At 45.6% G+C, this 12,651-nt stretch overlaps 1 protein-coding gene across 2 annotated transcripts in view; it reads right to left on the minus strand.

The window, feature by feature from the left end:
* Positions 1 to 10,749, minus strand: part of LOC132397856 (thyrotropin subunit beta-like) — a 32,039-nt gene extending 21,290 nt beyond the window's left edge. Inside the window, exon 1 of one of the 2 annotated variants that reach the window (XM_059976606.1) lies at positions 10,675 to 10,749. The gene's annotated coding sequence lies outside the window, so the exon portion shown is untranslated. Of the gene's footprint in view, positions 1 to 10,562 lie in introns of both variants that reach the window. The other variant, XM_059976607.1, reaches the window with a different exon arrangement.
* Between the last annotated feature and the right edge of the window lie 1,902 nt (positions 10,750 to 12,651).

Below are 12,651 nucleotides of genomic sequence, written 5' to 3' on the forward strand. Positions count from 1 at the left end.
TCTACTCGAGTCTAGTATGATCACTGGAGTCTAGTATGATCACTGGAGTCTAGTATGATCACTGGAGTCTAGTATGTCTACTCGAGTCTAGTATGATCACTGGAGTCTAGTATGTCTACTCGAGTCTAGTATGATCACTGGAGTCTAGTATGATCACTGGAGTCTAGTATGATCACTCGAGTCCAGTATGATCACTGTAGTCTAGTATGATCACTGGAGTCTAGTATGATCACTGGAGTCTAGTATGTCTACTCGAGTCTAGTATGATCACTGGAGTCTAGTATGATCACTGGAGTCTAGTATGATCACTGGAGTCTAGTATGTCTACTCGAGTCTAGTATGTCTACTCGAGTCTAGTATGTCTACTCGAGTCTAGTATGATCACTGGAGTCTAGTATGTCTACTCGAGTCTACTATGATCACTGGAGTCTAGTATGTCTACTCGAGTCTAGTATGATCACTGGAGTCTAGTATGATCACTGGAGTCTAGTATGATCACTGGAGTCTAGTATGTCTACTCGAGTCTAGTATGATCACTGGAGTCTAGTATGTCTACTCGAGTCTAGTATGATCACTGGAGTCTAGTATGTCTACTCGAGTCCAGTATGATCACTGGAGTCCAGTATGATCACTGGAGTCTAGTATGATCACTGGAGTCTAGTATGTCTACTCGAGTCTAGTATGATCACTGGAGTCTAGTATGTCTACTCGAGTCTAGTATGATCACTCGAGTCTAGTATGATCACTCGAGTCCAGTACGTCTAGTCGAGTCCAGTACGTCAACTCGAGTCTAGTATAATCACTGGAGTCTAGTATGTCTACTCGAGTCTAGTATGTCTACTCGAGTCTAGTATGTCTACTCGAGTCTAGTATGATCACTCGAGTCTAGTATGATCACTCGAGTCTAGTATGATCACTGGAGTCTAGTATGATCACTGGAGTCTAGTATGATCACTGGAGTCTAGTATGTCTACTCGAGTCTAGTATGATCACTCGAGTCTAGTATGATCACTGGAGTCTAGTATGATCACTGGAGTCTAGTATGATCACTGGAGTCTAGTATGTCTACTCGAGTCTAGTATGATCACTGGAGTCTAGTATGTCTACTCGAGTCTAGTATGATCACTGGAGTCTAGTATGTCTACTCGAGTCTAGTATGATCACTGGAGTCTAGTATGATCACTGGAGTCTAGTATGATCACTGGAGTCTAGTATGTCTACTCGAGTCTAGTATGATCACTCGAGTCCAGAATGTCTACTCGAGTCTAGTATGATCACTGGAGTCTAGTATGATCACTGGAGTCTAGTATGTTCACTGGAGTCTAGTATGATCACTCGAGTCTAGTATGATCACTGGAGTCTAGTATGATCACTGGAGTCCAGTATGATCACTGTAGTCTAGTATGATCACTGGAGTCTAGTATGATCACTGGAGTCTAGTATGTCTACTCGAGTCTAGTATGATCACTGGAGTCTAGTATGATCACTGGAGTCTAGTATGATCACTGGAGTCTAGTATGATCACTGGAGTCTAGTATGTCTACTCGAGTCTAGTATGATCACTGGAGTCTAGTATGTCTACTCGAGTCTAGTATGTCTACTCGAGTCTAGTATGATCACTGGAGTCTAGTATAATCACTGGAGTCTAGTATGATCACTGGAGTCTAGTATGATCACTCGAGTCTAGTATGATCACTGGAGTCTAGTATGATCACTGGAGTCTAGTATGTCTACTCGAGTCTAGTTTGATCACTGGAGTCTAGTATGTCTACTCGAGTCTAGTATGATCACTGGAGTCTAGTATGTCTACTCGAGTCCAGTATGATCACTGGAGTCTAGTATGATCACTGGAGTCTAGTATGTCTACTCGAGTCTAGTATGATCACTGGAGTCTAGTATGTCTACTCGAGTCCAGTATGATCACTGGAGTCTAGTATGTCTACTCGAGTCCAGTATGATCACTGGAGTCTAGTATGATCACTGGAGTCTAGTATGATCACTGGAGTCTAGTATGATCACTGGAGTCTAGTATGATCACTGGAGTCTAGTATGTCTACTCGAGTCTAGTATGATCACTGGAGTCCAGTATGTCTACTCGAGTCCAGTATGATCACTCGAGTCTAGTATGATCACTGGAGTCTAGTCTGATCACTGGAGTCTAGTATGTCTACTCGAGTCTAGTATGATCACTGGAGTCTAGTATGTCTACTCGAGTCTAGTATGATCACTGGAGTCTAGTCTGATCACTGGAGTCTAGTATGTCTACTCGAGTCTAGTATGATCACTGGAGTCTAGTATGTCTACTCGAGTCTTCTATGATCACTGGAGTCTAGTATGATCACTGGAGTCTAGTATGTCTACTCGAGTCTAGTATGATCACTGGAGTCTAGTATGTCTACTCGAGTCTAGTATGATCACTGGAGTCTAGTATGATCACTGGAGTCTAGTATGTCTACTCGAGTCTAGTATGATCACTGGAGTCTAGTATGATCACTGGAGTCTAGTATGATCACTGGAGTCTAGTATGTCTACTCGAGTCTAGTATGATCACTGGAGTATAGTATGTCTACTCGTGTCTAGTATGATCACTGGAGTCTAATATGATCACTGGAGTCTAGTATGATCACTGGAGTCTAGTATGATCACTGGAGTCTAGTATGATCACTGGAGTCTAGTATGTCTACTCGAGTCTAGTATGATCACTGGAGTCTAGTATGATCACTGGAGTCTAGTATGATCACTGGAGTCTAGTATGTCTACTCGAGTCTAGTATGATCACTGGAGTCTAGTATGTCTACTCGAGTCTAGTATGTCTACTCGAGTCTAGTATGTCTACTCGAGTCTAGTATGTCTACTCGAGTCTAGTATGTCTACTCGAGTCTAGTATGATCACTGGAGTCTAGTGTGATCACTGGAGTCTAGTATGATCACTGGAGTCTAGTATGATCACTGGAGTCTAGTATGTCTACTCGAGTCTAGTATGATCACTGGAGTCTAGTATGATCACTGGAGTCTAGTATGATCACTGGAGTCTAGTATGTCTACTCGAGTCTACTATGATCACTGGAGTCTAGTATGATCACTGGAGTCTAGTATGATCACTGGAGTCTAGTATGTCTACTCGAGTCTACTATGATCACTGGAGTCTAGTATGATCACTGGAGTCTAGTATGATCACTGGAGTCTAGTATGATCACTGGAGTCTAGTATGTTCACTGGAGTCTAGTATGTCTACTCGAGTCTAGTATGATCACTGGAGTCTAGTATGATCACTGGAGTCTAGTATGATCACTGGAGTCTAGTATGATCACTGGAGTCTAGTATGATCACTGGAGTCCAGTATGTCTACTCGAGTCTAGTATGATCACTGGAGTCTAGTATGATCACTGGAGTCTAGAATGTCTACTCAAGTCTAGTATGATCACTGGAGTCTAGTATGTCTACTGGAGTCTAGTATGATCACTCGAGTCTAGTATGTCTACTCAAGTATAGTATGATCACTGGAGTCCAGTACGTCTACTCGAGTCTAGTATGATCACTCGAGTCCAGTATGATCACTGGAGTCTAGTATGATCACTGAAGTCTAGTATGATCACTGGAGTCTAGTATGATCACTGGAGTCTAGTATGATCACTGGAGTCTAGTATGATCACTGGAGTCTAGTATGATCACTGGAGTCTAGTATGATCACTCGAGTCCAGTATGTCTACTCGAGTCTAGTATGATCACTCGAGTCTAGTATGTCTACTCAAGTATAGTATGATCACTGGAGTCCAGTACGTCTACTCAAGTCATGTATGATCACTGGAGTCTAGTATGATCACTGGAGTCCAGTATGATCACTCGAGTCTAGTATGATCACTGGAGTCTAGTATGTCTACTCGAGTCTCGTTTGATCACTCTGTCAACCTGAAATTATTAACCGGCTCAGTTGAGGAAAAACACCAGAGACACGGAATTACCTCTGAAACGGTTTTTATTCAGAGAGGAGTTCGCAGCCCCACGCACTTCAGGCGTAAGGTAGCCAACTCCCAATTTGTCGGTTTACAAAGGTCATACTTATACCCAAAAGCAGGGTACTACTTGTGCAAATATGGTTACCGGTTCAAATTCATCAATTGATCGGCTATTGCACAGCTAAGCATGCGAAATACTCGGAATAAGCATAGACACAAGCGTAATACTTGGAATGGGTATGGATGCAAGCAAAACACTCGAAATAGGTATCTAGCTCAAAATACTTTGCCAAACACATTGTCTTGTGGTTGCAAGGTTCCTCTTTGTGGTTGCCACATGCTGTCTGGAATCTTATCAGAATCAGAATCAGACTTTAATCGCCAAGTACCTGTGCACATACAAGGAATTTACTTCCGGCAGATGTTGTCTCTCTGCTCATAACAATAATAATGATAAATATAAATGAAAATATAGATTATACATACAAGTAGTGCAATCCAAGTAATAGTTAGCCAGCAGTTAACTGTTCAGCAAAGTGACCGCAGTAGGGAAAAAACTTCTCCAGTGCCTATTAGTCTTAGTCTGGAGGGATCTGAAGCGCCTACCAGACAGAAGCAGTTCAAACAGTCCGTGCGCAGGATGGAAGGAGTCCTTTATGATGTTCCCCGCCCTCTTCTTCAACCTGGAAGAGTACAGGTCCACAATAGAGGGCAGGGAGGCTCCAATGATGTGCTCGGCGGTCCTCACTGTGCGCTTATTTTATTTTAGCTTCCTCTTTCCTGTCCTCCCACACTTCCCCAATGATGTATCCTCTCCCTGGTCCTGTCTACATATTTTGCTACACTTACCCCTTGCACACCCCTTCTACACGTACCCCTTACCCTCTTCACATTCTCAACTCGAGTCCAGTATGATCACTCGAGTATAGTACGTCTACTCGAGTCTAATATGATCACTCGAGTCTAGTATGTCTACTCAAGTCATGTATGATCACTGGAGTCTAGTATGATCACTGGAGTCTAGTATGTCTACTCAAGTCATGTATGATCACTGGAGTCTAGTATGATCACTGGAGTCTAGTATGATCACTGGAGTCTAGTATGTCTACTTGAGTCCAGTATGATCACTGGAGTCTAGTATGTCTACTCGAGTCTAATATGATCACTGGAGTCTAGTATGATCACTGGAGTCTAGTATGATCACTGGAGTCTAGTATGATCACTGGAGTCTAGTATGATCACTGGAGTCTAGTATGTCTACTCGAGTCTAGTATGTCTACTCGAGTCTAGTATGATCACTGGAGTCTAGTATGTCTACTCGAGTCTAGTATGATCACTCGAGTCCAGTATGATCACTCGAGTATAGTACGTCTACTCGAGTCCAGTATGATCACTGGAGTCCAGTATGATCACTGGAGTCCAGTATGATCACTGGAGTCCAGTATGATCACTGGAGTCTAGTATGTCTACTCGAGTCTAGTATGATCACTCGAGTATAGTATGTCTACTCGAGTCTAGTATGATCACTGGAGTCCAGTATGTCTACTCGAGTCCAGTATGATGTTCTCTTTAGGGGTTACTACACCTTTCCCATTCCTCAATTCCACCCAAATAGTCCCCCTAGACAAGCCCTCTAATCTATCCTGCCAAAGCACCACTGTAATATTTTCTCTGACAGGCAACGTAACACCTCCCCCTCTTGTCCCTCCGATTCTATCACACCTGAAGCATCAAAATCCAGGAATATTTAGTTGCCAATCACACCCCTCCTGTAACCATGTTTCACTAATAGCTACAACATCATATTTCCAGGTATCAATCACCTAATGGGGAGTGAGAATTGGAGGAGCAAATTTGTAAGGAGATAGCAGATATTTGTAGTAAGCACAGGGTTTAAATCCACTGGAGCCTCTCTAGCAAACCTACCTGCAAGAATATTAAACTAGATATGAGGTGGGGTGGGAACCAGAGTGTAGGAACAGATGTATGGGAGAAGGAAGAAATAGAAGCCAGTAAAGTTGTTTGCACTGTTAGAGATAAACAGAGAGGAGGAGGTGGAGAATTTCTTAAATACATTTATTTTAATGCTGGGAACATTGTAAGAAAGGTGGATGAGCTTAGAGCATGGATTGATTAGGTAGGGGAGATTCAGACAAAAGGACATGAGTTGAGAGTTAGCGAGCAAAAGTTTAGGGGTAACACGAGGGGGAACTTCTTTACTCAGAGAGTGGTAGCTGTGTGAAACGAGCTTCCAGTAGAAGTGGTAGAAGCAGGTTTGATATTTTCATTTAAAGTAAAATTGGATAGGTATATGGACAGGAAAGGAATGGAGGGTTATGGGCTGACTGCAGGTCGGTGGGACTTGGTGAGAGTAAGCATTCGGCACAGACTGGAAGGACTGAGATGGCCTGTTTCCTTGCTGTAATTGTTATTTGGTTATATGTTATATGATTTGTACAGGAGTATAGAGATAATAAGGCAACAAGATGTATTACTTCAGAATCATAAAACTCCAGACCCTTGTGTCTCCAGGGTGCTGCCGTTTATGGCTAGAGGCGTGGATTTTAGGTAGGGAGATTTTGTTGGGCATGTTGAGGGCTTCACTGAAAACTACCCTGAAGCCATGAGAGGCAAGGAAAGGTAGTGTAGTGGTTAGCACATTGCTTTACAACATCAGGTGTAAGGTTGGGATTTAATTCCTGCTGCTGTTTATAAGGAGTTTCTGTGTTCTCCCTGTGACCACATTGGTTTTCTCCATCTGCTGTGGAAACGAGAGACTGTGGCACCCACCCACTGATTCAATTTTCTTGGTGAGTTTGCAGATGTCAATAGCATCATAGAGAACACTGTAGACAGTGAAGAAGGTTATCAGAGTTTACAGGGTTATTCTTGATCAGCTGGGTAAGTAGGCCAAGGAATGGCAAATGAACTTTAATTTGGATAAGTGTGACGAGTGGTGAAGTGAGAAGTCTAACCAGGGCAGAACATTCATTATTAGTGGTAGATCCCTGTCTCATGTTGGAGAACAGAGAGAACTTGGAGAATAAGTACATGGTTCCCACAAAGTGGAGTCATAGATAGACAGAGTGGTGAAGAAGGCATTTGATAAACTGGTCTTCATCAGTCCAGGCATACAATCTTTCCCTCAGTATCAGCAAACCAAAGGAGCTGGTCTTTAACTTCGTGGGGGGTGGGGGGTGCACACGTTCCTTTCAACATCAGTGGTGCTGAGGTCAAGAGGGTTCAGAGCTTCATTCCTCGATGTAATTGTCACCAGTTGTCTGTCACAGCCAAGAAAGCTCACCAATGTATCTGCTTCCTCAGGAGGCTAAAGAAATTTGACATGTCTCCCTCAATCTTGACCAATTTTTAATCTAAGCACCATGGAACGCATCCTATCCAAGTGTGTAGCGGGTTGGTATGGCAACTGCTCTGCCCGTGACCACAAGACACTGCAGAGCATTGTGGACACGGCTCAGCACATCATGGAAACCAGCTTGCTCTCGGTGGATTCTACCAAGGCAGTGAGAAGTGTAGTCAGAGTCCATGGAGGGGAAGCTGGTTTCTGTGATGAACTGAACTGTATCCACAACAGTTTCTTCAGTCATGGGCAGAGCAGTCGCCATCTGGGCAGGACGCTTTCTGTGGTGCATTGATGAAGGCCCATGGGGACACACCAAATTTCCTTAGCCTCTTGAAGATGCAGAGGTGCTTCTGAATGCTCCTGGCTGGGTGACCAAGACAATTAATAATGTTGTTCTCAACCCTCTTGATCTCAGCACTGTTGATGTAGACAGGAGCAAGTGCACCATCCTCCTTTTCTGAAGTCAATGATCAGCTCTTTTGAATTGTTGATATTGTTGTCATGACACCATGTCACTAATTACTCTATTTCCTTCCTCTCCTCTGACTCATTGTTAATTTAAGATACAGCTCACTGCTGGATGGTAAAATCTGCAAACTTGTTGATGGAATTAGAGCAGAAACTGCCCATGAAGTCTTGAGTGTACAGGGAGTAGAGCAGGGGTCTGAGGACATCACTTTGTGGAGCACCAGTGTTTAGAATCATTGTAGAGGTGTTGCTGCCTATTCTTATCCATTTCACTGACTGCAGGCTGTTGGTCAGGAAAACAAGCAGTTAGGTGCAGAGGGAAGTGCTGAGCCCTTGGAGATTCGACGATGGGCTGGGTGGGTTCACATGTTTCTGCCCCACTGTTCATAAAAGGTTCAAAGGTTTCCAAGTAAATCTCTGAGAAACCAAACACAAGTTGACTTGTCTCCATCAGTGTGGGCTGCTGCTCCCCACGAGACTGTGGTGGCATTGTCAAACATTCCTTCTAATTATTACCCGTTACCCGATGCAAGAACACATAGTACTACAGAGAATATAAATGGCAGTTTGCGCCGCTAATTTGGCTTCCCTGTCCGCCCGATTATTACCTTGGGTAACTGTGGAGGAGTCGGAGAGGTGCGCTGAGCACTTAATGATAGCCAATTGTTTTGGGAGGAGGATGGCACTGAGGAGGTTCTTCATGTATGAGGAATTCTGGATAGGGGTCCCTGTGGAAGTGAGGAATCCCCGGTGGGCCCATAGCTGGCCAAAGTCATGAGCCACACCAAAAGCATAATGGGAATCGGTGAAAATATTGGCCACTTTATTCTTAGCCAACATACAGGCTCTCATCAAGGCAAATAGTTTGGCCTTTCGTGCTGAGACAGGAATTTGTAATGATGCTGACTCGACCACAGCCGAGTCATTCACAATGGCATCGCTGCTGAGGCGGGTTCCAGAAAAAAAAAGATTGCTGGCTTCATCTGGGGTCACGAGTTAGCCGGCCAGTTCAAATTGTTGGTCCTAATGGCAGCTGCAATATTCAACCCCAGTTGACTCGCAGGAGATGTCTTCCTTTTTTAAAGAAAGGGGCTTCCCTTCATCCACTATCGACTCTGCCCTCCATCACGTCTCCCGTATTTCACACACCTCTGCCCTCACCCCATCCCCCTGCCAGCCCACCAGGGATAGAGTCCCCCTGGTCCTCACCTATCACCCTACCAGCCTACAGATCCAACGTATAATCTTTCGTAACTTCTGCCACCTCCTAGGGGATCCCACCACCAGACACATCTTCCCCTCCCCCCCCCCCCACTCTTGGCTTTCTCCAGGGATCGCTCCCTACGTGACTCCCTTGTTCATTCATTCCCCCCCCCCCAATCCCTCCCCACCGACCTCTCTCCAGGCGCTTATCCCTGCAAACGGAAGAAGTGCTACACCTGCCCCCACACTTCTTCCCTCACCACCATCCCAGGCCCCAGACAGTCCTTTCAGGTGAGGCACCACTTCACCTGTGAGTCAACTGGGTGATGTACTGTATCCGGTGCTCCCGATGTGGCCATTTATACATTGGGGAGACCCGCCGCAGACTGGGAGACCGTTTCGCCGAACACCGGCGCTCGGTCCTCCAGCAGTGGCGGGATCTCCCTGTGGCCACACACTTCAATTCCACAGACCACTCCCACTCCGATATGTCTGTCCATGGCCTCCTCTACCGTCAAGATGAGGCCACGCGCAGGTCGATGGAGCAATACCTTATCTCCCACCTAGGTTATCCTCCTACCTGCCGGCATGAACATCCAACTCACTGACCTCCATTGATACCCCTGCCCCCCCTTACCCCATCCCTATCTATAATTTTAGTCTGGTTCTCTTTCTTTCTCTTTCTCCCCCCTCACTATAATCTCCCCCCAGCCCTACCTTTCTTTCTCTTTTATTTCCCATAATTCTCCACCTTCCCCTAGCCCATTTCCCTTCAGCCTATCACTTCCCAGCTCTCTACTTCATCCCTCCCCCCACTTCTTATCCCCCCTCGACCATCCCATGTTACTTCACTCCTAATGAAGGGTTTTGGCCCGAAACGTCGTCACTACCTCCTCCCATTGATGCTGTCTGGCCTGCTGAGTTCTGCCAGCATTTTGTGTTTTTATTAACTCTTCCCATGACTTGGCTTTGTCTTCCCTATCACACTCACTAGCCCCTCTTTTACATGCATTGTTTTTCCAACTTCTTTGTCTAGACTTACTGGTTAATTCTCTGCCATTTTTTTCATTTTGACATTAAAATTTTCCATTTTTCACCTGATTTACTTTTACACCTTCTTTCATTTTAATACATTTCTTCACATTTCAAGTCTCCCCTAATGGCCCCTTTTCACTTCCCAATTTCTTATCTAATGAAGCAAATGATTTCTGAAAATCATTGTTGTCCGTCGGGTTTTGCTTATAAATTTTGAACAAGGGGGTTTCCGGTCCTAATTTATCAAGGATCTAACACATTTTTTTTCTTTTAACCCATTAATCTTGTGCTGTGTCTCTTTGCACCCACTTCAGGGTCCTGATCTTCGCGTGGGGGATTTCCCTTCCTAACAACCAGTTTAAGGCAGGGTGTCTGAGACAGGCAAATCATTGTAAATCTACTTGAAAACCTATTTATACCACATTAACTCCGCTAAGCCTTCTCAAACAAGGGTGAATCATCAAACCCACTTTTTATACTGGGCAAATCCTCAAGCCCACTTGTTTTACACCTGGGCGAATCCTCAAGCCCCTTACCGTGGTAGTCGGGTAATCTTAATGGTTCTTCCGGAGTCTGCCACAGGATTACCCGTAGACAAAGGGGTTGACAAGGTGGACAACTAATGAGAGAGATCAAGGTGAATCTTACCTCGTGGGCCCATCTGTCTCAGGTCATTGCCACCAAGCCGATCACTGACGCTGTCTCACAGAAATACCTCATCTTGGACTCCTGGCTGGCTCGCCAAATTATCAAACGTTCCTTCTAATTATTACCCGTTACCAAGAACACACACTACTACAGAGAACAAGCAACAGCTTTTTATTTAGTAGCTCGCTACTGGAGAGAGCTCTCTCTAGGCCCACAACAGCCCGTTCCGAGGGTCTCTATCTGCACACAGATACAGAGTCTGTTTTCATTCCCTTTCTGTCATGTAGCAGGAAACAATTTTCTTAGCTGGTCACGTGCCCAGCAACAGTGAAATTTTAGGAGAAAGATCCTTTGGTTGCCTTAATAGGCCAAAGGTCATCAACCACAGACAATGTCCAGGATAAGATAATGGAGACCTTTTAACCATCATTTCTTGTCTTTAGCCTTAGTCCAGCGTTTTCATAGAGCAATGTTATACCGTACCCTGGCTTTTACCGCTAAGACGGGTCACACCCGGGTCACAGGCTCCTGCGAACCGATGTCTAATTTGGTCGTGATACTATCTTACGAGACAGGAGCGCTCAGTTTAATTCTTCGAAGCCATGCAAGCAACAGGCGTGAGACCACACCAGTCAGTTTGAAAGCAGTACAAGCAAATTGCAGAACAGAACAACAATCTCAACCCCTTATTCACAGGAGTCCGGAAATCATTTTCCAACCCTATAATCCTAAAACATGTCAGCACTCCCTCCCACCATGAGGCTGAGGTGACTCTCCCTCCGTGAGACTGAGGTGGCTCTCCCTCCGTGAGACTGAGGTGGCACCCCCTCCTACCGTGTGACTGAGCTGACCCTCCCTCCATGAGACTGTCACTCCCTCCCTCCTACCGTGAGACTAAGCTGACCCTCCCTCCGTGAGACTGTGTCACTTCCTCCCTCCGTGAGACTGAAGTGGCACCCCCTCCCTCCCACCGTGAGACTGAGGTGACCCTTCCTCACTCCTGTTAGACTGCGGTGTCACCCCCTCCCTCCCACCGTGAGACTGCGGTGACCCTTCCTCACTCCTGTTAGACTGCGGTGTCACCCCCTCCCTCCCTCTGTGAGACTGAGGTGACCCCCCCCCCTCACTCCCGTCAGACTGAGGTGGCAAACTTGGTCATACTGAGTTGCTCCAGGCCTGACCCCTACCTGCAGCATCAGGACTGAGTGCTGAAGGGTGACAGGGATTATCACCAGTGCATGTCCCTACCATTTGCCCCATCAGCAACACTAGCTAGACTAGTGTGTCATGGGCAAGTCCGTTACTGGGGCTAGGAGCACGGGAGCAGGAGGAGGCCTATAGACCCTCGAGCCTGCCCCACCACATCTCAACTTCCCTCCACTGCCTGTTCCCCATCACTCTGAGTCTCCCAACCACTGAAAGATTCATCTTGGTAGAACACGCTTTACAGCACCAGGGTTCAGAAGATCAGGGTTCTTCTCCTGCTGCTGTACAGAGTACATTTTCCCTGTGACCACCTGAGTTTCCTCTGGGTCCTGGTTTCCTTCTACATTCCATAGGCGTGTGGGTCAGGGTTAGTGAGTTGGTGAGTTGGTGAGTTAGTGAGTTGGACGTGCTATGTTGGTGCCAGAAGTGTGGTGACACTCGCGGGGCTGCCCTAGGAGCAGACCTATCAAACTCAGCTTTAAATATACCCAATGACCTGGTCTGCACAGCCACCTGTGGCAATGAATTCCCACCTCTGGCTAAAAAATTACCTTCTCATCTCTGTTCTCTATTCTGAGGCTGTGTCCTCTGGTCTTAGATTCTCCCACCACACTCCAGATCGCAGATCGAATATAGTGTTGGGAGGTGTATGGTCATGCACTTTGGTAGAAGGAATAAAAGAGTAGAGAATTTTCTAAACAGGTAGAAATTCAAAAATCCAACGTGCAAAGAGCTTAGGCGTTCTCGTGCAGGGTTCCCTAAAGGTTCTTT

The sequence above is a fragment of the Hypanus sabinus genome, chromosome 8 (genome assembly GCF_030144855.1).
Source record: "Hypanus sabinus isolate sHypSab1 chromosome 8, sHypSab1.hap1, whole genome shotgun sequence".
Classification (NCBI taxonomy): Eukaryota; Metazoa; Chordata; class Chondrichthyes; order Myliobatiformes; family Dasyatidae; genus Hypanus; species Hypanus sabinus.